Consider the following 22250-nt stretch of genomic DNA (forward strand, 5'->3'; position numbering starts at 1 on the left):
AGGGTTAATAAACAGCTGGGACAGCATTCAGTGGAAACGGTTTGAATGGCTTCGTTTGAGGAGGGCCTTCGTGAGACTGAAAAATGCCAACCACTCTCATCATTAGGGGAAGAAACAGCTCCGTGGGCCTGTGCGAGGGACCTCCGGCTATCCAGCTCGGGGCCGAATGCAGAAAATAAGCATCAGCAGAACTGTCTACAAACGAAATGATGACACCCCTTTGTTTGACTTACTTCAAAATCAAAAATCAGACAAGACTATTCCGAGAAAGAAACGCTAAACATTAACCCCGTGTAACCAACATAAGGGACAAAGTGAATCAGTCATAATTCTGGTCACTTGGCTTCTGATTGCCACTGGACCTGGGATGCAGTTAATTGACTTACCCCTCGTAAATGTACCCCTAAATTACCTACAACTATGGCCATCCGGTGTTTTCTGTGCTGGCTCATTCAGGCGAGTAATAAACAGTGAACAGTGATAACAAGGGCAGAGAGGATACTTAACCTCTTCTGGGAACCAGGCGCTGTTGTAAGTGCTTTGCATGAACTAACCCTTCCATCCCCACAGCTCCCCTGGCGGGAGGTGCTGTTTTCACTCCGTTTTTCACAGATGGTGAGATGGAGGCGCAGAAGCGAGTTGAAGTGACCTGCCCAAGGTCACCCACCTTGTCAGGGGCAGAGCCAAGGCCGGGAACTCAGGCAGCCTGGCTCCTCCCCCATCCGCCTCCGCTGCCTCTGCAAGGAAATGAGGAAAAGGAAGGAACCGCCGTCCGGAGTCATTTCTCCCCCAGATCATGAACTAAAACTGCTTTGCAAACGGTGGTCTCAACGACCATGGGGGTCGCAAACCCCCCCGCTTTCAACGGCGGGAAAAGGAAGGCGCAAGGCGGAGAGGGGGTCGGGGGCATGGTCAAGGGCATGGAGAGCCTGTAGCCTGGGCGCACAGACTGTCGCCACAGTGAGTGCCTGCGACCCCGAAGTGGCACGTGCCGACACCGGACCGAGACTGTAGCCACGCCCACTTCATGAAGCCGGACCTGCGCAGCCCCCATCCGGTCCTCCAGTAACGGGATTACGAGACCCAGTGCGGTAACCGCTGGCGCACGCGTGCTGCCGCAGCCCCGGCCAACCCCCCCCCACCCCCACCCCAGCTCCCAGTATTGTCTTCCGGTTGCTAGACGACGCCGCTTTCCAGTACATTATTCGGAATATAAAAACTAAAATGTAAGTAAAGCATTTTAATACAGATCATTTCAACCGCAACGAGGCAATTGGCCCCTGATTAAATTGGCGAGGAAAGGTAATGAACTCATTCCGATCGACATATTTAGGGACCCTCTTGCCAAATCCAATTGGCAGCTTCATAATTATGGAAACATCCATGTTATTTCCACTCAACCGGGGCTAGGCCTGCCGGTATCTGATTCAATGTTTACTTCGTGAATGAGGTCAGTCCCCGGCACAGCTGGGGTTTTAGCCAAGGAACCAGAGCTGCTCGTCAGCAGACAGCGTTCCCACTAGAATCTGACCATCGTTGTCTGGGCTTCCAGGATAACCTGGGTGAGCCGCGCTCTCTGGCATTTCTGGGGCCTGGCTCTTCTCCCTGCTCCGCTAGTGGTTCCCGGGGAATCAGTCAGAGCCCGGGCTGCGGCCTGGGCATGATGAGATCACGTCCAAGTTTCCCACAGCCCAGCAATTCGCTCTGACTTGCCCCCCGCGTATTGCAACATCTCGACCCTTCCGAGCTTCAGACCTGCCAGGAAACGGGGTAGGGTTTTGTTTGTTTGTTTGTTTGGGGGTTTTGTTTGTTGTTTTCTGTTTTTTGGGGTTTTTTTAAGTTTTATTCGAGGATGGCTCCATTTGTGGGGTGCGAGAGTGACTCAGAGTGCCTTGCGAGCCACCTCCAAAGGGAACTATGTCCCACAGGCCGGCGCGTCCTCTGCGCCAACTCCCCACCCTGGTAAAAACAAAAACAAAAGCTCACGAGGGCTCCAAACACCCGCTTGAAGAACACACGCTTATGGAGTGGTGATCTCCAAGTGCCCGCAAGCTGCCGGGAAGGCCCCTGAGGGCAGAAAGGAAAGCGAGTTCTGCGCTGTTGCGTGGGGCAGAGAAGAAGCGTGTGCTCGACGTCTCGAGAGACTCCTTCGCAGCCTGGCAGCGATTTCTTGATCTTAGAGCGTAAGGTCCTAGGAAGCTTAGAGATGGTGATTTGGATTGGATCCCCACATAATCGTGGGCATCATATACCAGAACAGTTTTGCCTAGCAAGATCGGGGAGGGCGGGGGGTGTGGGCGGGCGCACCAAGAGATGGTTTGGGAACTGGATAGATACAAAGGCGGATTCGATAAAGACGCTTCCTCTTTCTCGACGTTGACAAAGCAGGGGATGTGTCACACGGGCACCTTCGCATCTCCTAACGGCGGGGCCGACGGCTGCTGACGCAGACAGAAGAGAAACTCGGGGGAGATACCGTCCCAGATGTAAAGGGGTGAACTCTCTCTTCCTCTGACCTCGACAGAAGTCCGAGGAGGAAGACTCCACTCTCTCTTATCTAAAGGGTGAGTCCGGCTGCCACGAGAGATTTCGAAACCTCTCTCCCCACGCAGGGGTGGACATCCCCACGGGGTCCAGAGAGCCCGCCCGAGTGCAGTTCAGGTCGCTTCTCTTACACGCTCTCCTCAAGCGCACAACCTGTCCCAGACCCGAGATGCTACCGTCACCTACCCAATCCCCCCCCCCCACCCCCACCTTCTGGGGCTTGCCTTCAACTTGTTTCATCCCTCGCTGTCACAGTTGTCACCTTACCACCTGCACGACTTTTCCCTTGAATCTCCTTCTGGCCGGTTTGGAAGATGGGGCCCTAAACGAAGTTCACGCCTTCCCTCTCTCCCGGCCCGTGGTCTGTGCTCCTCGGCTGCAGCCACCTGGCTGAACGCACCAGGCGCACGTCCGCCTCAGGGCCTTGGCGCGTGCTGTTCCCCCCACCACGAGCGCTCTGTGTCACCCACATGGCTCCCTCACTCCCTTCCTCGGGGTCTTTACCCACACGCCCACTCATCAGTGAGCTGTCCCCCACCACTCTCTGCCGAGCTCCCGCCCACGCGTGGTTTCCCACGAGCTTATCCCAAACGGCACAGCCCCCTTGTCTCCTTCCTTATCTGCCTCGCCCACCGGAATGCCAACTTCACGCGGGCAGGGACTTCTGACTCTCTCTGTCCTCTGTCACAGCCCGGTGCCCACAGCGGCGCTCAGCGTATCCAGGCCGCGAGGGTTACTGGGCATTCGCGGCTCGCCTGCGACTGAGGAATTCTATGTTCCTCAAGCTGAAGGCCGCTCCGTGCCTCCTGGGCCCTCAGAGAGATCGGAGGAGTTGGGCCAAGGCCTCCCTCCCTCCCTCCTCCTCCTCACCGCCCTTTTGAGGCTGTATATTCTGCTTCCCCGACAGACACAGGAAAGTGGGGCCGTTCTAGAGGGAGACGGAGCCTTCCCCGATTTAGGAACACAGGTGTTTGTCTCTAGGAGCCCCTAGGAGGAAATTCATCTGAAATGTGCTCACCCTCCCTGGTGGGGAACAGGGCTGTGGGCGAGGCAGCCCATGCGGGCAGGCGGCCCTTACACAGGCTTTCCAGAAAGAGCTGGAAAGCAGATACCCGAGCCACAGGAAAAAGAATGACCTCTTGCAGCCAAGAGCCTGACTGGAAAGTCCGCGTAAAGGACACCTGGAGGAAGTGGGGGGCTCCATCACCTCCTCCGCCCGCCCGCCCGTAACCCTTTCTTCCTCACTCTGCCGTCCCGCCCATCCGCCTTCCCGGAGGCTCACCCCATCTTTGCCGTTCGAAAGCTCACTGGGTTCTCCCAACACATCAGAGCTTTTTTTTTTCTTTTCCCTTTTTCTTTCCTTTTCTTTTCTTTCTTTTTTTTTTTTTTTCATCTTGTTTGAAAAGCCTTTTGTGAGGTTGGGAGTGACCCAAAAGTCGCCTCTCTATTCCTGTCTGAGGAGAGAGTATTTCCAGATCGGAGGCACGGTCTGCAGGGCCCGGGCCAGGCGTCCATGAATACCGGATTATGCCTCCTACCCCAGTCTCCTAAGCGTGTGCCAGCCACAGTTCCAGAATGAACCATAAGCGGAGAAAAAAAAAAAAAATTTGTGAATCAAGAGGTTTATTATTTTCTCCCAGTAAGGATTTTGAAACCCAGATTTCCACATTTTTAAGGGTTTGATGTCATAAAATTCCCATGTATGATTACATTTTAAAAAACAGAGTCATTGTGTGTGTGTGTGTGTGTGTGTGTGTGTGTTGGAACGTAAGAGGTTTAGCATACAACTCAGAAAATGAATTCCTAAACCCAGAGTTTGAAAGGCACAGACACAACGGGCCATCGCGCTGGGCATCTGCTACAACGAATCCATGGGATGTTAAGTCTGTTGTCCTGGAACCATCTGGAAATTAAATGTTAGTCTTCTGAAAAGAACCGGGACCTCCGAATGTTGTTGTTACTCTGAGTGCAGTGTAAGCAGGTTTCTATTTAAAACTTTCACACCTGCTACTTGAATATTTCTTGTTTTCCGAAGGGTACCCTCTATACCTCTTGGATTCTTTCCCACCTTCCCTTTTCCATGTTAGTTTGGTTTAATCCCACCTGCTGGCACGAAGGGAAAGATATTTATAAACGTCATCTATAGGGGTGCCTGGGTGGCTCAATCAGTTAAGCATCCGACTTTGGCTCAGGTTATGATCTCTCATGGTCCGTGAGTTCAAGCCCCGTGTTGGGCTCTGTGCTGACGGCTCAGATCCTGGAGCCTGCTTTGGATTCTGCCTCCCCCTCTCTCTGCCCCTCCCCTGCTTGCACTCTGTCCCTCAAAAGTAAGTCGATATTTTAAAATTCTATATATAAAAAAAAGTCTTCTGTAAAAGGAGCTGGGGAGTTGTGTGGTCTTTCACCTTTGCTGCTGCAACCAGACTTAGGTGGAGACCAGACAGTCCTCCAGCAGTGAGGGGTGGAGAGGGCCTGGGAGATGGGGAGGAAAGAGTGTGTCCCTGCCTTTCTGTTAAAGAGAAGGCAAGACATTGCCCAACACAGTTACACCTTAGCAGACTACTCTAGCAAGGCCCTTGGATGCCCCCTTGGGTCCCAGGGTGCCTAATCTAAATAAACTCCAGATCTGTCAACACTGGCCTGGGGCCGGGAAATCAGACCAGCCCTCAGTCTTTCTTAAGGTCTAGATTGTCTAGATCCAAAGTCCTCCTAGTCCTAATTATGGACTGAGAAGCAGTGAAGCCCAGACACTCCAGGGACTGTGGATTTTGTTCCTCTGTGTATTTCCCTAATTGTGTAAAACTTCACACTTCGGGTCTTCCGAGGGCCCTCCTCCCTGTTCCCTCCTCCTCCTCCTCTCCTCTCCTCTTGGGCACCGCCAGTGTTGAGGGCAGGAGCAGCCCAGGGTGACAGCGGCGGGGACAGAAGCGTGCTGGGGCAGACCCGCCGTGCCCATGAACAAGACAGCACTGTGTACAGAGGCTTTTCAAGGCGGTTTCGCAGATACGGGGATGTTGGACAGCGAGGAACAGAGAAATTCCAGAGATTTTTCACGTGCAAGCGGATATTTCCTTTGAGAGTTTCTAGACTAAATAATACTCCTTGTGTCTAAGGAACGGTGGATACTGCTGACCTGGCAATGTTCTCTGTGCGCGGGGAGAGGCAGAGGAAAGTGAAGTTGCCTGAGTAAATGTCTTTACTTAGACGAATATTGGGGCTGTTCTCCCTCTGCCTGACGCGACATCCATTTCAAATATGGAGGAAGAACCTGTTGGCAGATCTCGGGAATAAAACGGGCCGGACTTCTAAGAATAAATATACCCGGGGCTCTCTAGTCACCATTTTCACATGCCCCAGCCTCTGACAACCACCAATCCTTTTACTACCTCCGTAATTTTGCCTTTTCCAGAATGTTCTCTAATTGAGATCACGTCGTGTGTCGCCTTTTGAGGTCGGCTTATTTCACTTAGTATTAGGCATCTGAGTTTCCCCCATGTCTTTGCAGGGCTTGATAGCTCATCAGCTTTGAGTACTAAATAACATCCCATCATCTGGATGTAGCCATGTTCATACGTATTTAATACCAGGCTGTCTAATGGGGGCGATATTATTTATTAATAACTGGCATTATAATAAAATCTACGATATGACGAAAGCAAGACTTAGCTTAAATAGAACCACCTCTGTATCAGCCCTATTAATAGGAAGGCTGTTATTATTATCTTTCTGGTTGAAGTAAGTAAACCGAGACCCGGAGAGAAGCTGTCTTACATGTGGCAGATAGGTCAGTGAAGGGAGAGACCTATAAAGGGACCGAAGAGTCTAGAATCCCAGCCATTTGCTCTATGACAGATCAGAGCATATTGTACTGGGTTGTGTTTATGTTTTAAGTTTATATGGGGGGGGGGCGGACACCTGTTCCCAGCTCCTCAGGCTGACATGCAGAGGGGATCTGTAGGGGTGTGCTCCTTGCTTCTCTCCCTCCCCCCAACCCCATACACCCCTCCTCCCCCCTGTTCCTCTCCCAAGGGAGGCGGAGCTACGTTCCCACTCGGCGGATGGGGAGGAACGGCACATGCGCCGAGTATCCCCCTCGCTCCTCCCCGGGATCTCCTGGCTGCAGAGAAAGTGCCAGGCAGTGGCACCGCGGGACAGGAGGCATCGGCACGTCTGCGTCAGGAGTGCGACGTTAGCAAGGCCACTTGCCCACAGACCTCATGACACCGGCATCCACATCTCCATTTTCTCCGACGCCTGCACCTCATTGCTGATCCTGATTTCAGTGGGGAGGATGCCCCCCCCCCAAAAAAAACGTAATAATGTCATCACGGATAGATTTTAAAAGGCTCTCATCACATTATCATCCAGATCCTTTCCGGCAGCAAAGTGTCTCTACCATCATGGAGTCCGGTAACTTTGAGGCTATTGTAGGCCTGAAAGATAATATTGAGTAAACCAAAGTAGTAACTTAACGTTGAAAGCACCAGCCGGAGCGTGTAGCCAGCCGTCTTCCAGGGAATCCCATGATCCCCCAGAGAAATCGGACCAAAAAACGAATTTTAGACCAGAAATTCTACTTGCAGCCTGTCCAACAATTCTATCTAGAAAGGTCTGCTCAGAGGGGTGCCCGGGTGGCTCACTCGGTTAAGCATCAGACTTCGGCTCAGGTCGTGTCACGGCTGGTGAGTTGGAGCCCCGCCTCGGGCTCTGTACTGATGGCTCAGAGCCTGGAGCCTGCTTCGCATTCTGTGGCTCCCTCTCTCGCTGACCCTCCCCTGCTTGCATTCTGTCTCTCTCAAAAGTAAATAAACATTAAAAATTTAAAAACAATTTTAAAAAATTTAGAAAGGTCTACACAGATACATAGAACCAATTTCAGACTGAAACAAGTATTAAGAACATATTTCTATAATAAAGTAAAAATAAAATAATAAAAACAAAGAGTAAGGCTATCTCCCATTTTTTGTCAGGTGTTCCAAAGAACCTCGCTCTTCTCTCTTAATGGCTTGATACACATTTTCACACCTCGAAGTCCGTTCCCGCTACATCCAGGTCACTGTGCAACATCCGAATTTTCCGGAGCCAAGGTCGAAACACCACAACTTACTACTACAGATGGCGAGAGTCAAAAGTGTAACGTCCATGTGTCTGACTCCACTGGGACTGTACAGGAATCAGGACAGAATCTAATTTGCCCACGTCCAATGCCTTATCTACGTGGCATCATTCGTGAGAACCCATTAATATCTGATAATGAGGAGGAGTGGGGGGGAGGATGCGGAAGGTTCCCCTGAGCACAGTCACCACCTCAGGTGGGGTGAGCTGCTCAGGGAGACAGATGCAGACTGTCACCCTGACTGACGCGTTGGCTTTCCCAGCCCCCTCCACCCCCCCCGCCTTGCCCATCTCCACTGATTCTGCCTTGGCCCAGTCCTACCGATGCACGCATCGGGGGGTGTCTTCCGGAGGCCGTCTGGAAAGGCTTTGCTTTTCTTCTGAAAAAGACTGGCAATGCCCGTCGCCTTTTTCCTTCCTCCACCTGATTCTGTGAGGTGAACAACCACCTCCGTAAAGCCTCTAGTACCCTAGCGCACAAAGGCTCTCTCGCTGCCAGCCTTCTCTCCCCCGGGGGTAACAGTGGCCATCGAAGAACACTGGAAACCCTTGGAACATAATTAAGCGAAAGAAGACAGACTGTATTATTACAACTAACTGCTGGCCCACTACCCTCAGCTACTCCAAAGGGAACAGGATGTTAAGAAATGATTCTGTCTCTGGAGCGCCTGGGTGCCTCAGTCGGTTAAGCGTCCAACTCTTGATTTCGGCTCAGGTCGTGGGCTCCCAATTCGAGAGTTCGAGCACCATATTGGGCTCTGCGCTGGCAGCATGGAGCCTGCTTGGGATTCTCTCTCTGTCTCTGTCTCTCTCAAAATAAATAAAATTTTAAAAAACATTTTAGGGGTGCCTGGGTGGCTCAGCCGGTCAAGCATCCAACTCTTGATCTCAACTCAGGTCATGATCTCAGGGTTCATGAGTTCAAGCCCCACCCTCATCAGGCTCCATGCTGACAGTGCAAAGCCTGCTTGGGATTCTCCTCCCCCCTACTCCCTGCACCTCCCCGCTGGTGCTCTCTCTGTGTCTCTCAAAATAAATAGATGACCTTTAAATATAGATGTAGATATAGATATAGATATAGATTTAAATAGATATATACTTAAATAGATATATATTTATATCTATTATATTTATATTATATATCTATATATCTATTTATATCTATATATATTTATATATATCTATTTAAGTATATATCTATTTAAGTATATATATCTATATCTATATATCTATATCTATATCTATATCTATATCTATATCTATATAATCATTGTTTCAATTGTGGGGAAGGTCCTAACACAGAGAACTGACAGATGCCAATACCCCCACGTTCCAAAGTCAGGCCTCTCAGCGGGGCCTGCAAAGAGCTGAGAACCTCCGACCACCCACAGGTGGGAGGGTGGCGAGAAATCAGAGAGACGATGTTTTCGGAGGAGCCGTTGGGTGCTTGGCACCTTCCCTCCCCTTCCCCCGAGCCCCACGAGCGAGGGGGGCGGGGAACCTGGTGAGAAGGGCCTCGAGGGGGCCGACACGCATGCCCAGCAGCGCGGGGGACGGGACAGTGATGTCTGCTGCACGCCCGAGAAATCTTGATGACAAGAAGGCTCAAATCAGAACAAGGAGAGGTGGCTGCTCGATCGGGTGCAGAGCCCCTGGCCCCGGTTTTCCCACAGACCGGACGCAGCCCGTGAGACAGGGCTGGCCCCAAGGGCTGCCAGGAGAAGGGCTGCGAGAAGATGCTAAGGCACTAGCGAGGATGTCCTTGTCCCCTCGGGAGCCACAGCTGAGCAATCCCCCAGCCTACGGGGACTCACCAAGGAGCCCAAAAGCCCCTTCCGCTTTAAACACCTGCCGTGGCCAAAGGAAGCAGCGGCCGATTATAGGGGTGCCCCCCACCCCACTTGGCCTTGGAGGGGTTGAAGCGGCTCAGCGAGTGGCAGGGAAGGGCGTGGACAGAAAATGTGGGGAGGGAGCCTGGGTGGCTCAGTCGGTTAAGTGTCAGACCTCCGCTTGGGTCGTGATCTCACATCTCATGAGTTCTGGCCCCACGTCCAGCTCTGTGCTGAGAGCAGAGATCAGCTTTGGATCCCCCGTGCCCCTCTCTCTCTGCCCCTCTCCTGCGGGCTCTCTCTCTCTCAAAATAAATAAATAAACTCTTAAAAATTTCTTTAAGACTGTGAGGAAATCAAGTGTTAGGCTTAATTGTGTACGTCCACTTGACGTGCCACAAGGTGTCTAAATATTTGGTCAAACGTTATTTCTGGGCGTGTCTGTGAGGGTGTTTCTGGGCAAGGTTAGCACGTGAGTCAGTCGGTGGACAGAAAATCAGGGAACCCTCCCGGGTGTGAACGGGCCCCAGCCAATCCCCTGGAAGCCTGAATAAGAAAGAATTCTCGCTCTGTCTGACCGTCCCTCCGGCCGGAACGTTGGTCTTCTGCCTTCGGACTTGACTCAGAGCAGAACCATCGGCCCCTCCAGAGTCTCCCGCTCCCCAAACGCAAACCTGGGACTTCTCAGCCCCCATAACCCTCGGAGGCCGATCCCTTAGCGTAAATACACCTGTGGGTTCTGTTTCCCTGGAGGAGTCGGGCTCCTTACACACGGGGTGAGCCCCCCACCCCCCAGCCCCCCACCATTGCCAAACACAGCCTCTTCTGACTGGGAGCAGCCGAGCTGGGAGGGAAGAAATTTCACTTCAGTGACTCTCTCTGTTGCACAGAGACCCTGTAGACTCGAAGTGATCAGCGAACTGTTTGTTCTCCAGCAGCTGCCGGAAGGTCACCGGGCTGCCAGACATTTCACCCGGGTCGGGGGGGGGTTGAAGAGAAATCAGCCCCCCCAGGGAGTGTTGAACAGGCCCTGGAGAGTGAGGAAGAGGCTTTCAATTCCAGGGTACCCGGAAGCCCTCTCTACCCCACAGCTTGGTTTTACAAACATGGTGTGTGATGTCAGCAGCTGGTGTCTCACAAAACTTTTTTTAATGTTTATTTTTTGAGAGAGAGAGACAGAGAGAGACAGAGAGACAGTGTGCAAGCAGGGGAGGGGCAGAGAGAGAGGGAGACACAGAATCCGAAAGCAAGCTCCAGGCTCCGAGCTGTCAGCACAGAGCCCGACGCGGGGCTCGAACCCACAGATCGTGAGATCGTGACCTGAGCCGAAGTCGGACGTTCAACCGACTGAGCCACCCAGGCGCCCCTGCAGCTGGTGTTTTTAGATGGAGCCTGTTTCCCAGGTCCCTTCTCCCCAACACTAGCCTCCCTTTTTCCACCTCGGAAATGTGTGCAGATTCTAGACCACGCCACCATGTGGACTTCAGCCCTTTGGTTTATTGAATTTAAGGAGTAGCTTCGAGGAGCATAGCATCACACGATTCCGTATAGATGTGCATGAAAGGCAATGCTTTCAAAGCCCTATCACCTCCCATCCTGCAAGATCCCCGCCGGAATGAGGAGAGCTGGCTCAAATTGAGTTTCAAGCCGCATCTCAGCCGCTGAGACGTGAGCGGGGTCCTTGCATCACACGCTGTGTCGAAACCCAGGAGAGCAGGGGTAGCTGACTGTCTCTGCCGAATTCCCAGGAATACCGTGAGGGTTTCCAAGCCCACGCGGGAAGTGTTGTTGGCCTGTGGCTGGGGGCGCAAGAGGGGGGAGATGGGGCGATTCTGCTCCTTCACTCCGGCTGCCCTCACTTCGCTTGGTGTTCAACTCTTTCCAAGTTCTCCTGGCCCCTGTGCCAGAGCAGGCTAGACGCGGCCAGGATATTTATAGTGCTGGTACAGGCCTGGGCAGCTCAGTGGGAGCAGATGTTTTCTGATAGGGGGAAAGGGAGCTATTTATACTGGGAGTTGAATGAAAATTCACCGGAGAGGAGGCTGCAGCCATAGTTGATATTCCTGTCTTCCCAACACTGGGGAAAGTTCTGTAGATCCTTAGGTAAAAGGATTTCTCACCCTCGCTGCCCAGACAGCTCAACTCGGTAGAGGCTCATTGAGTGCCAGGTGCTGGGTGGGCACTGAGACGAACAAGACAGAGGTCTTCTCCCAGGTACAGTTCAGGAGGAGAGAGACCATGGAAGCAACTCACGATGATCCGGTCCATCCCTGCCAGCCGGGAGCACCACCGGAGCCCCGAGGCCAGCATGATGGTGGCTGCTGGGTCGGGGGGAGCGAGGGGGGCTGGGTGGGGAGAATAGGCGTAGTCAGGGACAGCCACGAGGCCAGTGCCCCCTAGCCTGGCTTGGAAGGATCGGCAGGAAAGGTGCAGGGGAGAAGGTGTGGAGGCTGTGGGAATGGAATTCGGGGTGTGGAGGCTTTGCAGCCCGCCTGACGCATTCCAGGAACATCCAGGAATCAGACGTGATCTCAGGGTAGTGGGACTTCCTGAGGGATTTCAGAGGAGGGGCCGAACAGGTGAGCTGGGTCTGGGCTGTGAAGGGTCATCACCCATCATCTGGAGTTGTTCAGACATCACCTTCAGGCAGGGGGAGCCGGCAAAGCTTTTAGGGAAGGGAGCTGTCATCGCCTGGGGAGCGACAGAAACCATGGATCTGTGCGCAGGTTCCTCCCGCGTCCTCAACGTCCTGCGGCAGCACCCCCGGCACGCAGTCGGTGCTCCATAAATGCCTGTTGAAGGAGCAGTGGCATCCCTGTCTCCAGGCGGCGTGCAGAGCATCCCTGAGATGAGCCCAGGCAGATTTGTTACAAGCAGGTGGCAGCTGTAGGCACCGTCCCCAAGTTTCTTCCCACCGCCCAGCCCCGGGTCTGTCCCCGGCTCTGACTCTGCCCGCTGCGATCCCCCCGGATGAGCCCAAGTAACAGTAATAACACTATCAGCGGAAGACTTCTCTGCGTATTCTTGCTGAAGGCTTGGGGAGACGGAGCAAGTTTACAAATGCGAGGAAAACGGCTTATTGGCCTCTTCCTTGTCCCGAAACCCCCTGACGCCATCTCTGCCGACCTAGTTCTGGCCTCCAGCCCTGCTTCCCCTGCCTCCTTCTCCCCAGATGCCCATCCTTGTATTATGCAGAGCAGCTCAAGCCTTCGGGGGGCTTTTGTTTCCTGGTCCCCATTTCTCTTAACTCTGAACCCCTTAGAGGGGTATTTTCCTAAACAAAGACTTTTTGCTCCCTGACGAGGATGCGCGCTCCAGGAGGCCCTGCGTGGTATCATTTATATCCCTCACTGCTATCCTTGGGACAAGTGTTGGAGACCAAGGTTCTTTGCTGGAACAAACTTCTCCAGGCTCTTGAAACGTCTCGCACCCCAAGTGGCGCCCTTCCTCGTTCCCACATGACTCCTGCTGAGTCAGATCGCCAAGAACCCCCACCCTCGATGCCTGATGGGGCTCCTCACCCCCACTGCCCCCCAGGTGATGTCTGACCACCCTGGCCTGCCTTCAGCAAGAACCCCATTGGGTGGGTTTGGCGAGGACCCCCTTCACCCCTGATGTTTCCTCCTAGTGATTTACCATCCTCTGTCCCCACCCTACTCCTTGGCTCTAATCTCCTACTTGCCCCCTCCGTATTCAGAATGGAGTCCAATCTCCATCACAGGGTCCTCACGCCTATTGCCACGCCCCCCACCCCTGGATTAAAGTCTGTCTTACCGTCTCGAACAAGTGTCTTTGAATAATTTGCTCTTTAACAGGAGAAGACTTCACGCAGAGCAAGGCAATTTGGTATTTAGTCTCTGGCTCCATGGCCAGCCCCCACTATACATATGCAGAAAGACGGAGACGGAACAGGTCTACGTGGGCTGGGAGCAGACAGGACAGGAAAAAAGGTCTCCCAGATGACCTCAGATGGGAAAAGTTAAGCCTCTTGGGTTGGAGCTGGACGCCACGGAGAGGCTTACTGGCTAAGCCCCGGAGGTGATCAGGGATCGGGGAACACAATGACACAATGAGAAAGGTGCAAAGAGGGAGAAGGAGAAAATGTGAGCTTTGTACGTTTTGAGGGGGAAGCCAAGAGGGCCCCCGACCCAGGTCGGGATTGTTTTCTGGGCTGGGAACGCAAAGAGCCCGGAAGTGCCCAGGCCAGGGCAGTGGAGGAGTCTTGGGGCTGGCAGGCATGGGCTGTCCCCAGCAGAGCTCTTTTCCACCGGCAGCCATCTCAGTCCACTGGCTCGCGTGGGTGTCAAATTTTCCGCGGACCTTGACTTTCTACAGAGATTGGGAACTTGCCGAAAAGCCCTGTCCTGACCCTCAGGTGTTTGATACAAACTCTTGATTTCTTCTTGGAAAGCGGCAAGGATTTTCCATGTAATCCAGACTCCCTCCCCGCCTCACTTGAGTAGTTCTGTCCCGTATCTGTTCGGCGCGGTCAGGGGTTAGTGGAAGGAGCCGGGAAATGAGAGAGTTGGATGCCGCTGGGCCCAGCCACTCCCAGGAGCACCCCCACCCGCCACCACTCAAAGGGCACCGACACCAGTTGGTGGCACCCAGGGAGGTGCGTTAAGACGAGGGTGCAGAGACATCCAGAAGGCCACCATGCAAGTGTGGGAAAGCAACATCAATCCCACCAGAGGCCGACCCAGGTCCCAAGGAGGAGGAAGGCAGGTGGGTGAGAGAGGTCCCAGGTCCATGAGCAAGCAGTGAAATGAGGAAAAAAAAAACAACAACAAAAAAAAAACCCCAAGGCTTGGGTCATGAGTTCACAGTTCATGGGTTCGAGGCCCAAGTCAGACTCTGCGCTGACAGCACGTGCCTGGGATTCTGTCTCCCTCTCTCTCCTCCCCTCCCCCACTCGCTCTCTATCTCTCTCTCAAAATAAGTAAAAATAAACTGTAAAGAAATATATAAAAAATAAAATATCTAGTTGGTGGAGCCTCCGGGGGCGTCCACCCCGAGGTCCCAGGCTCCCGGGAGAATGTGGGTGCGGGGCTAGGCGGGAAAACCATGTGGAGTCTGGCGAGGCCAGGAACCTGTCACTGGTGCAAACATCCATGGTGGAAGAGAAGGGGCAAGACGGGCCGCCTCGGGGAATCTCGGAAACAATACGTACCCACGGGCTACGACCATTGCCTGCTCTCAGGCCCGGCTCCCGGGGTGGGTGTGAACTCCTGTATCTACTGGGAGAGCCGGGGGAACAGGACCCCAAGGTTTTCATTCTTGTGACTTTTACACACGTAACGCTCTCACACGCCATTTTGGGCCCCGCCTCTTGGTCACCTGGTAGGAGAGGTGAGACCCCTCTCCGAGGGGGTGGCTTCACCTCTCACCCTCTCGGGACCCCTGACTGGGCCCCCCCAAATCTCCTGAGCAGCTTCCCCTCCTGCAGTCCCGTGGACAATGAGAACTGTGACAATGGAGAACATGTCCCCTCAGACCGACGTCTCCAGGTACACGTGGTAGAGAAGCGGGGCCCAACCTCCCGTGTGGCCGAGACTTTCCAGCGTGGTCTCCTTGTAACAACCAAGAGCCACTGAGGAAGAAGTCTCGATGTAGTTTCTTGGCATACTGGCTGCACCCAGGACTAACGAGGGTGTGTTTAGACTCTTCTGAGAGAGAGTCTCCTTTTTTGCCAGGTCCATTGTCTCGGGCCCTCTTCGCCACTAAAGATTCCAGAAGGGTTTGATGCCGTACTTGGAGAAGGGGGAAAGTACTTTGGAGTCGTCGAATGGAACAGAAACCAGAATGGAAACCAAGAAGGAAACGGGGTTTGCAGTCCGCTGTTGTTATCTTATCAAAGAGCCCTTGTCAGGTAGGTCAGCTGTGCTTTCTCTCAGAAAATCGTCAGCCTGTTCACTAGGAAACTTTGAGGCCCATAAGCAGTTTACAAAGTGCAGTGACCGAGAGTCTGGAAGGTGCGCCACCCCCTTTCCCAAGCCTTCGAAATCTGGAAGCAAGACAGGGATAGAGATAGAGGAGGAGTGTGGCGCCCCCTGGCGAGAGAGGATCATAGCACCCAGCACCCGCCTCCACCTACAGAGGACTCAGGCTCTAACATCCTCCACTTGTGTGCAAACCCCAAGATCAAGACCTTTGCACAAAGCCCTTCGGAGTCTGCACCTTCGGGAAACTCGAAGCTGATGTGGCTCAATCTTGGAAGACCTCATTTAGATCGTGGCCAAATGGGGAGGGATGAGTTTATCCCAATGGGAGATGCACAGACCAGTGAAGGGCTGAGATCATGGATAGGCAGACAGTCGAGGGGGCTCAGGTCTTGTGGTCTCAGATGCTCTCCACAGGACCCATGACTCTATCCTAGCCAGCCACCCCTGCTGCAGCCCAGAGTTTTCCTTCAGGCTGAAGACTGGGCAGACATCAGGTCTGCCTGATGAACCTTCAAGCTGAACCAAGCATCTCGGTCCATCTGGGATAAAAGTACTTGTCAGATATGATTATAGAAAGTCCCAGGGAAGATTAAAAGCAATGCCACGTGCCTGTAAAGGGACATGGTCTCGGAATAACCCAACACTAGGACTCACCTCCTGGGTCCAGTGGAAAAGTCTATGAAAGGCCAGAAATGGATTCTGTTCTTTCCAGGCCCGGACTTGAAGTCGAGGGGAAGTTATAGGGAGTGAGATCTGGATGGGCCCCTACTGCTGCAAGAAACTCTCCAGGCTCAGATTTTCATGCCTGACGTTTCCAGGTCCCAAACTGAGATTCCATCCAGGAATGATTTGATTCTCATAAAGAACACCCGAAAATGAACTACTGGGACCTCATCAAGATAAAAAGCTTCTGAACAGTGAAGGAAACAATCAACAAGACTAAAAGGCAACCGACGGAATGGGAAAAGATACTTGCAAATGACATATCGGGTAAAGGGTTAGTATCCAAAATCTATAAAGAACTCATCAAACTCAACACCCAAAAAACAAATCATCCAGTGAAGAAATGGGCAACAGACGTGAATAGACACTTCTCCAAAGAAGACATCCAGATGGCCAACCGACGCATGAAAAAATGCTCAACAGCACTCATCATCAGGGAAAGACAAATCAAAGCCACAGTGAGATACCACCTCACCCCTGTCAGAATGGCTAACGTTAACAACTCAGGCAACGACAGATGTTGGCGAGGATGCAGAGAGAGAGGATCTCTTTTGCATTGTTGGTGGGAATGCAAACTGGTGCGGCCATTCTGGGAAACAGTATGGAGGTTCCTCAAAAAATTAAAAATAGAACTACCCTACAACCCAGCAATTGCACTGTGAGGTATATATCCAAGGGATACACGTGTGCTGTTTCGAAGGGGCACATGCACCCCAATATTTACAGTGGCATTATCGACAACAGCCAAGGTATGGAACCCAAATGTCCATCGATGGATGAATGGATAAAGAAGATACAGTATATATATACAATGGGGTACTACTCAGCAATCAAAAAGAATGAAATCTTGCCATTTGCAACAATGTGGATGGAACTGGAGGGTATTATGCTAAGTGAAATCAGTCAGAGAAAGACAAATATCATATGACTTCACTCATATGTGGAATTTAAGACACAAAACAGACGAACATGAGGGAAGGGAAGCAAAAGTCATATAAAAACAGGGAGGAGGACAAAACATAAGAGACTCTTAAATACAGAGAACAAACTGAGGGTTGTCAGAGGGCTGTGGGGGTGGGGGGGGCTAAATGGGCAAGGGGCATTAAAGAGGGCACTGAGTGTTATACGTAGGCGATGAATCACTCGAATCTACTCCTGAAATCATTATTGCACTATACGCCAACTAACTTGGATGCAAATTAAAAATAAATAAATAGGGGCGCCTGGGTGGCTCAGCTGGTTAAGCATCCGACTTCGGCTCGGGTCACGATCTTGAGGTTCACGGGATCGAGCCCCGTGTCAGGCTGGGTGCTGACAGCACGGAGCCTGGAGCCTGTTTCAGATTCTGTGTCCCTCTCTCTCTGCCCCTGTCCCGCTCGCCCTCTGTCAAAAATAAATAAACATTAAAAATAATAATAAACATAAATAAATAAATAAATAAATAAGCGACCATTTGTCTCTGTGTAACACTGACAGGGAGCACCGTGGGCGTGAGTGAACCCAGAGTAATGGGGATCCAGGAAGAAGTCCTCCCTCTGCCGTAAGTGTTATTGAGGCAGGGGGTTCCTTCCAAGCATTCTGAAATTCCCTGGACAGCCCAGCCACAGACTCGGTAGGAATTAGGCAAGAGGGCCTTCCACGCACCCTCACACCTGGACGAGGTGTAATTTTTTCATTGAGAGCTAATTCACATGCCATTGTAGGCGAGTTATACGTTGAGAATATTTTCAGAATTTTCGCAGAGTTGTCCATCCATCACCACAGTCCATTTCAGAACATTTTCATCCCCCCCCCCAAAAAAAAAACCCACGCTCTAGTCAACATCCCTATTGCCTCCAGCCCCGCACAATCACTAATCTACTTTCTCTAGGAATTTGCCTGTTCTGGGCATCTCACATAAATGGAATCTCACATAAATGGACACACAAATTGTGTCTGGCTTCCTTCACTTCGCATAACGTCTCCAAGGTTCACCCATGCATAGCACACATCGGTTCCAGATTTCTTTTCGCGTCCGAATAACGTCTCACTGCACGGATATACCACATTTTATTAATCCATTCACCAATTTATGGCCAGTTGGGTTTCCACTTTGGGGCGATGATGAATAATGCTGCTGTGAACACTCATGAACACGATTTTGTTTATACATGTTTTCATTTCGCTTGGGTAGATACCAAGAAGTGGAAATGCCAGATTATGTGGAAACTCCACATCCAACCTTTCCAGGAACCGCCAGACCATTTTCCACCCCTCTTCACTTTTCAGGAGTCCCAAGAATTGGTCAGTCATGTTTTACAAAACAACAGTATCACTGGATCTTTCCGGAGAGAGTCTTTCAAAAGTCCTGGGGCTACATTTCAATGTTAGCTGAGAAAAGTTGGCCAGCCTACCGCCTTGGTTAGACGAAATTAATACCAGGAATTTTAAAAGCCCGTTTTGTTTCAACATCTGATGAGAAGCCTTCCAATGCAAATTAGCACTTCGAGTTGTGCCCTTTAGAAAGAAGAGAGCAGGGAGGACGAAGACCCCTTGATCAGTGTGCACGATCTTTAGGGATCATGCATCCTTTCATGAACACTGATCAAGAACCGGTTGCAGGGAGCCTGGGGGGGCTCAGGCGGTAAAACGTCCAACTCTTGGTTTCTGCTCAGATCGTGATCTCACCGTTCGTGGGATCGAGCCCCGAATCGGGCTCTGCGAGGACAGTGCGGAGCCTGCTTGGGATTCTCTCTCTCCCTCTCTCTCTGTCCCTCCCCCACTCGCTTTCCCTTGCTCTCTCTCTCTCACACGCGCGCGCGCTCTTGAAATAAATAAATCAACTGTAAAAAGGAAAAAGAAAAAAAAGAACCAATTGCAAGTCAGGCTAGTCCTGGGTACTCGGGATCCACAGATGAACAAGACAGACACTGGCTCTGCCCTTATGGGCTAAGTTCTGGCATGAGAGAGGGTCCCATGAAATTGACATTACTACTCTGCAGGTACCAGAGGACCTGAGAGAAAATAACGAAGGTGTTAAGGGCGGGGCTGCTTGGGACAGGACTGTCAGGAAACTCCTCTCTGACTCCATTTACCTAACAAGCTACCACAACTCAGCCATCTAAAACAGCACCCATTTATCACAGATCAGAAGTCTGGGTGGGCTCAAGGGGGCTCCGCGCTCAGGGTCTTATGTGACCAAAACCAAGGCGTCGGCAGGGCTGGGCTCTCATCTGGAAGCTCTCAGAAAGAATCTACTTCCAGGCCGGAGTCCATTGTTCAGAGTCTGGTTTCTTGCCCACATAGGCCCGTCTTCTTCTCTTCCAGCTGCTACAACGGAACAACTAAGGGCTTCAAGAGTTCTCTCCCGCCGTTCTGGAAGCTGGGAAGTCCAAGATCAAGGTGCCAGCAGATTCAGTGCCTGGTGAGAGCCCGCTCCCTGGTTCACTGCCAGCCTCCCCGTGTGTCCTCACATGGCAGGAGGGAGCAGGATTGCTCTCTGGGGTCTCTTATGAAGGCACGAATCCCACTCATGAGGGCCCCACCCTTCTGACCCAATCACCCCCCCCCCAAGGCCCCACCTCCTAATCACAGTGGGATGAGGTTTTGTCAACATATGGACACTGCGTGTACAGCAAGGACCAAGGTCCCTGTCTCCTCGCTGGCTGTCAGCTGAGGGTCGCCCTCAGCAACTGGGGGACACCCACGTTCCTGTTCATGCAGCCCCTCCCTCTCCAGAGCAGCCGAGGCCCATCCGGTCCTGCCCGTGCTTGCTTCTCGGGACTTCTCCTCCCGCCAGCAGCCAGAGAAGTGCTCTGCCTTTGAGGGCGCGTGTCTTCCCATCTAAAGGTGAGCTGTATCCCACAATTGAATATGACCCCTGGAGTCACAGGTTCCGGGGCTGAGGGAGGGGTGTTCGAGACTGCGGCCAATCACAAAGAGGACACTGAGATCTCAAACGTGAGGAAGGGGCGGGAGGGTCCCAGACGGAGGAGACGGCGTCCTCCCTGGGTCTGCGGGAGGCACCGCAAGGTCAGCTGGGCTGCAAGAAAGCAGGCGGTGCGGAATATGGCCCGAGGGGAGGAGGTAAGTGGGTGGGGGGCACCCCCTCAACCATCAGGTCCTCGTAAACAGAGGCGAACGGGATGTTGCCGGACGTGGCACCGGGCCCAAGACACTTGGAGGCTGCCTTTTAGAATTAAACCCTTGCTGTTACTTTTAAATTTTTTTTTTTAACGTTTATTTATTTTTGAGACAGAGGGAGACAGAGCATGAACAGGGGAGGGGCAGAGAGAGAGGGAGACACAGAATCGGAAACAGTCTCCAGGCTCTGAGCGGTCAGCCCAGAGCCCGACGCGGGGCTCGAACTCACGGACCGTGAGATCATGACCTGAGCCGAAGTCGGACGCTTAACCGACCGAGCCACCCAGGCGCCCCTGCTGTTACTTTTAATACCTCCGGGTGTGACGTGCAATTCACATTCAATAAACAGCACGTGTCTAAAGTGTGTAATTCGGTAACTTTGGACACCCGTGAAAACGTGTCCACAACCAAGATAATGAACAGATACATCCGTCCCAAAAGGTTCCTCAGGCCGCTTTGTCACCTCGTCCCCTCACCCCTGCAGCTCCCCCAGCCCCCAGCAGCCACTGCTCTGCTTCCTGTCCCTCCAGATTAGCTTGCATTTTCTCGACTTTTATACAAATGCAAGCACGCAGTTCTGTTATGAGATGAATTGTGTCCCCCACCCCAAAATTCCTATTCGGAAGCCCTGACCCCCTCCCCCGCAGCACCCCAGAACGGGACTATATTTGGAGATGTGACCTTTGAAGAGGTGACTGAGTTAACATGAGGTCATTAGGTTGGGCCCTCATCCAACAGGACTGGTGTCCTTACAAGAAGAGGAGGTTACGGGGCGCCTGGATGGCTCATTCGGTGAAGCGTCAGATTTCGGCTCAGGTCATGATCTCGCGGGTCGTGAGTTCAAGCCCCACACTGGGCTCTGTGCTGACAGCCCGGAGCCCGGAGCCTGCTTCCGATTCTGTGTGTATCTCTCCCTCTGCCCCTCCCCTGCTCACACTCTGTCTCTGTCTCTCTCTGAAGTAAATAAACATTAGAAAAAAAAAATTTAGAAGAGGAAATTAGGACACACACAGAGGGAGGACCAGGTGAAGACACCAGAAGACCCATCCACAAGCCAAGGATGGAAACCTCACAAGAGACAAGATCTGCCAATGACTCGAGCTCAGCTTCCCAGCCTCCAGAACTGGGAGAGAATAAATTTCTTTGGTTGAAGCCACCAGGTGTGGGGTCCTTGGTTATGGCATGCCCAGCGGACTAGTATGTCCTTTTTTATGTCTAACTTCGTTCGTCCAACATATTTCTTTTGAAATTCATCTATGCTTTTGCATATGCTTGTTTATTTTTAGTGTTGAATAATATCCCATTATATGGATATACCACAACGTATTTAGCCATTCATCTGCTAGGCGCATTCAGGGTATCTTCAGTTTTCTGCTCTTTATAAATAATGCTGCTACAGACATTGGTTTACAAATGTTTGTGTGACGTATGTTTCCTTTTCTTCTGGGTAAATATTCAGGCATAGAATGGCTGGGCCATATAGCAGTTGTATGTGGAACTTTTTAAAAAAATATTTATTTAGAAACAGAGAGAGAGAGAGAGAGAGAGAGCAAGCACGGGAGGGGCAGAGAGAGGAGACAGAATCCCAAGCAGGCTCCGTGCCGTCAGCACAGAGCCCAATGCGGGGCTCGAACCCACGAACCGCGAGATCATGACCAAAGACAAAATCAAGAATCAGACACTTAACCGACTGAGCCACCCAGGCGCCCCCTGTGTGGAACTTTTTTTAAAAGTGCCAAACTATTGGGGCGCCTGGGTGGTTCAGTCGGTTAAGCGTCTGACTCTTGGTTTTGGCTCCGGGCATGATCTCATGGTTTCGTGAGTTCAAGCCCCGTGTTGGCTGTCTCTGTCTCTCTCAAAATAAATAAATAAACTAAAAAAAAAAAAAAAAAAAAAAAGTACCAAACTGTTTTCCCAAAGTGGTTGTACTATTTTAACATTCCGGCCAGCAGTGTTTGAGTTCCACATCTTTACC

The 22250-nt window shown here is 52.0% G+C and overlaps 1 long non-coding RNA gene across 3 annotated transcripts; it reads left to right on the forward strand.

The window, feature by feature from the left end:
• Nucleotides 1-1142: 1142 nt before the first annotated feature.
• On the forward strand, nt 1143-8451 carry LOC107179274. Of its 3 annotated transcripts, none has more exons than XR_006221466.1 (3): nt 1143-1226; nt 2389-2564; nt 3951-4680. It is a non-coding gene; the product is annotated as an uncharacterized LOC107179274 (long non-coding RNA). The 3 variants fall into 3 exon arrangements; XR_006221467.1 differs by lacking the exon at nt 3951-4680 and adding an exon at nt 7515-8451 and having other exon boundaries at nt 1150-1226; nt 2386-2564; XR_006221465.1 differs by having other exon boundaries at nt 1150-1226; nt 2386-2564.
• Nucleotides 8452-22250: the final 13799 nt, after the last annotated feature.

The sequence above is a fragment of the Panthera tigris genome, chromosome C1 (assembly GCF_018350195.1).
Source record: "Panthera tigris isolate Pti1 chromosome C1, P.tigris_Pti1_mat1.1, whole genome shotgun sequence".
In the NCBI taxonomy this organism is placed as follows: Eukaryota; Metazoa; Chordata; class Mammalia; order Carnivora; family Felidae; genus Panthera; species Panthera tigris.